The sequence below is a fragment of the Triturus cristatus genome, chromosome 4_1 (genome assembly GCF_964204655.1).
Source record: "Triturus cristatus chromosome 4_1, aTriCri1.1, whole genome shotgun sequence".
In the NCBI taxonomy this organism is placed as follows: Eukaryota; Metazoa; Chordata; class Amphibia; order Caudata; family Salamandridae; genus Triturus; species Triturus cristatus.
The window spans coordinates 135,820,704-135,825,703 of NC_140585.1; positions in this window are offsets into that span (position 1 = coordinate 135,820,704).

Below are 5,000 nucleotides of genomic sequence, written 5' to 3' on the forward strand. Positions count from 1 at the left end.
ACTTTGCAGTTTCAGAACACTAACATGACTGTGAAGTGTACACAAGTAAAATGGGACCGTTTCAAAGTACCTAATCCCTCATAAACTTGTGAGAGGAAGCATGTAATAAATCTACCTAATTTTCTGGAAAAGAAAGAGGGAGGATTTTTGTTATCACCTCAGATGGGACTCAAACCCAAAATCCCTGGCTTAGGAGGCTAGTGCATTATCCATTAGGCCACTGAGGCACACATGCATAGCTCTTTTCTAGAGGCATTATTTAAATGTATTCTATGGTCAGACACCGGTGTGTGCACACAGGGCATTTCTCATTTCTCTCTATAAGTAAACTTCTCATTTTCATCCTCTTCCATCCCCGACTTTAACGCTCTCTTCTATGCTATAATGGAGACTTTGCAATTTTAGCAAGTGGAGAGAAATTGTAGAACCACTTTCGACTCCACACTTCTTCTTCACTTACTTCTTTTCTCAATATACTGGGCTTAGAAAATGGTATCAAGCCATCCTTATCATCAGCAGGTCACGGAAAGAGGCACCAAGTCTCCTAACCAAGTTCAACCACACTCTGCAACTTAACCATTGCACTACAAATTAGGCAACGGGGGCATCAGCAAAGGCAGCCAATGTGCCGATCCTTTATACATTTTGTGTAGTACTTTTCTTACTCGGAGGCAAAATCAGCACTTTAACTGCCCAAATCATACAGATTTTACACATGTAGCACTCTATGCACACATAGGCACACACCTTGCAGTTCTTCTACACACACTTGAGCTAAAAACCCATTCTGTCACGTCAAAATTCTGCAAACCTATTACATATTCAGTGCGTCGGCATAGAAGCACTTTTTAATGCCACTAAAATGCACAAGTAGTTAGACTGAAGATGCAACCTGAATGAGTTAACAGTATGTACTCCACTTTATTAATGATTAGTAATGAGAAAGTGAGGACTACAAGAGTATTGTAAAATACTTTTTCCACTCTGAATGTAAAGCAGATTGTGTGACCATTGGCCAAAAACGACCACGAAGGGACTCGAACCCTCAATCTTCTGATCTGAAGCGAGACGCCTTATCCATTAGGCCACGCGGTCATCCATTCACCTGAGATGATTTTTATCATGTAGGTGGTATGCATGGATGGAGAACATATTATTGAAAGGTATTCAGATTTACATCCCATAGTGTTCTTTCAGCTCTTTTCGCTGGAAGCACTTTTTTGGAATCTATATATTGAGAATTTTATGAGTACGATATGCTTTTGTTTTCCTTTTTGCGTACAAACCTCTTTCCTCATGAGTTTAAAGCTCATTTGTATGCTCTACATAGCTCTGGACGTTTCCAGACGTGGAGTGAAACTGTTTTGAAAGTAGTACAAATTGCTCCTTCCTGCATATGCTAATTTTTCACACTCACATAGGATGTATAAGTTTTATGAATCCTGGCTTGACCTATTCAAGTAGCTGAAAGCCTGTCACCACCTCTAGAAACAAGATTCACACCAATCCAATTCAAATCATTTTTTCCAAAGGAATATGTTCTGGCCGGTCGAAACTGCATCTCACAAAAATAGGCATTTAAAAATCTACTTTGCAGTTTCAGAACACTAACATGACTGTGAAGTGTACACAAGTAAAACGGGACAGTTTCAAAGTAACTAATCCCTCATAAACTTCTGAGAGGAAGCATGTAATAAATCTACCTAATTTTCTGGAAAAGATAGAGGGAGGATTTATGTTATCACCTCAGATGAAACTCGAACCCACAATCCCTGGCTTAGGAGGCCAGTGCCTTATCCATTAGGCCACTGAGGCACACATGCATAGCTCTTTTCTAGAGGCATTATTTAAATGTATTCTATGGTCAGACACCGGTGTGTGCACACAGGGCATTTCTCACTTCTCTCTATAAGTAAACGTCCCATTTTCATCCTCTTCCATCCCCGACTTTAACGCTCTCTTCTATGCTATAATGGACACTTTGCAATTTTAGCAAGTGGAGAGAAATTGGAGAACCACTTTCGACTCCACACTTCTTCTTCACTTACTTCTTTTCTCAATATACTGGACTTAGAAAATGGTATCAAGCCATCCTTATCATCAGCAGGACACAGAAAGAGCCACCAAGTCTCCTAACCAAGTTCAACCACACTCTGCAACTTAACCATTGCACTACAAATTAGGCAACGGGTGCCTCAGCAAAGGTAGCCAATGTGCCGATCCTTTATACATTTTGTGTAGTACTTTTCTTACTCCGAGGCAAAATCAGCACTTTAACTGTCCAAATCATACAGATTTTACCAATGTAGCACTCTATGCACACATAGGCACACACCTTGCAGTTCTTCTACACACACTTAAGCTAAAAACCCATTCTGTCACGTCAAAATTCTGCAAACCTATTACATATTCAGTGCGTCGGCATAGAAGCACTTTTTAATGCCACTAAAATGCACAAGTAGTTAGACTGAAGATGCAACCTGAATGAGTTTACAGTATGTAATCCACTTTATTAATGATTAGTAATGAGAAAGTGAGGACTACAAGAGTATTGGAAAATACTTTGTCCACTCTGAATGTAAAGTAGATTGTGTGACCATTGGCCAAAACCGACCACGAAGGGACTCAAACCCTCAATCTTCTGATCCGAAGTCAGATGCCTTATCCATTAGGCCACGCGGTCATCCGTTCACGTGAGATGATTTTTATCATGTAGGTGGTATGCATGGATGGAGAACATATTATTGAAAGGTATTCAGGTTTACATCCCATAGTGTTCTTTCAGCTCTTTTCGCTGGAAGCACTTTTTTGGAATCTATATATTGAGAATTTTATGAGTACGATATGCTTTTGTTTTCCTTTTTGCATACAAACCTCTTTCCTCATGAGTTTAAAGCTCATTTGTATGCTCTACATAGCTCTGGACGTTTCCAGACGTGGAGTGAAACTGTTTTGAAAGTAGTACAAATTGCTCCTTCCTGCATATGCTAATTTTTCACACTCACATAGGTTGTATAAGTTTTATGAATCCTGGCTTGACCTATTCAAGTAGCTGAAAGCCTGTCACCACCTCTAGAAACAAGATTCACACCAATCCAATTCAAATAATTTTTTCCAAAGGAATATGTTCTGGCCGGTCGAAAATGCATCTCACAAAAATAGGTATTTAAAAATCTACTTTGCAGTTTCAGAACACTAACATGACTGTGAAGTGTACACAAGTAAAATGGGACCGTTTCAAAGTACCTAATCCCTCATAAACTTCTGAGAGGAAGCATGTAATAAATCTACCTAATTTTCTGGAAAAGAAAGAGGGTGGATTTTTGTTATCACCTCAGATGGGACTCGAACCCACAATCCCTGGCTTAGGAGGTCAGTGCCTTATCCAATTTGCCACTGAGGCACACATGCATAGCTCTTTTCTAGAGACATTATTTAAATGTATTCTATGGTCAGACACCGGTGTGTGCACACAGGGCATTTCTCACTTCTCTCTATAAGTAAACTTCCCATTTTCATCCTCTTCCATCCCCGACTTTAACGCTCTCTTCTATGCTATAATGGAGACTTTGCAATTTTAGCAAGTGGAGAGAAATTGGAGAACCACTTTCAACTCCACACTTCTTCTTCACTTACTTCTTTTCTCAATATACTGGGCTTAGAAAATGGTATCAAGCCATCCTTATCATCAGCAGGACACGGAAAGAGGCACCAAGTCTCCTAACCAAGTTCAACCACACTCTGCAACTTAACCATTGCACTACAAATTAGGCAACGGGGGCATCAGCAAAGGCAGCCAATGTGCCGATCCTTTATACATTTTGTGTAGTACTTTTCTTACTCAGAGGCAAAATCAGCACTTTAACTGCCCAAATCATACAGATTTTACCAATGTAGCACTCTATGCACACATAGGCACACACCTTGCAGTTCTTCTACACACACTTAAGCTAAAACCCATTCTGTCACGTCAAAATTCTGCAAACCTATTACATATTCAGTGCGTCGGCATAGAAGCACTTTTTAATGCCACTAAAATGCACAAGTAGTTAGACTGAAGATGCAACCTGAATGAGTTTACAGTATGTACTCCACTTTATTAATGATTAGTAATGAGAAAGTGAGGACTACAAGAGTATTGGAAAATACTTTTTTCACTCTGAATGTAAAGAAGATTGTGTGACCATTGGCCAAAAATGACCATGAAGGGACTCGAACGCTCAATTTTCTGATCCGAAGTCAGACGCCTTATCCATTAGGCCACGCAGTCATCCGTTCACCTGAAATGATTTTTATCATGTAGGTGGTATGCATGGATGGAGAACATATTATTGAAAGGTATTCAGGTTTACATCCCATAGTGTTCTTTCAGCTCTTTTCGCTGGAAGCACTTTTTTGGAATCTATATATTGAGAATTTTATGAGTACGATATGCTTTTGTTTTCCTTTTTGCATACAAACCTCTTTCCTCATGAGTTTAAAGCTCATTTGTATGCTCTACATAGCTCTGGACGTTTCCAGACGTGGAGTGAAACTGTTTTGAAAGTAGTACAAATTGCTCCTTCCTGCATATGCTAATTTTTCACACTCACATAGGTTGTATAAGTTTTATGAATCCTGGCTTGACCTATTCAAGTAGCTGAAAGCCTGTCACCACCTCTAGAAACAAGATTCACACAAATCCAATTCAAATCATTTTTTCCAAAGGAATATGTTCTGGCCGGTCGAAAATGCATCTCACAAAAATAGGCATTTAAAAATCTACTTTGCAGTTTCAGAACACTAACATGACTGTGAAGTGTACACAAGTAAACTGGGACCGTTTCAAAGTACCTAATCCCTCATAAACTTGTGAGAGGAAGCATGTAATAAATCTACCTAATTTTCTGGAAAAGAAAGAGGGAGGATTTTTGTTATCACCTCAGATGGGACTCGAACCCACAATCCATGGCTTAGGAGGCCAGTGCCTTATCCATTAGGCCACTGAGGCACATGTGCAT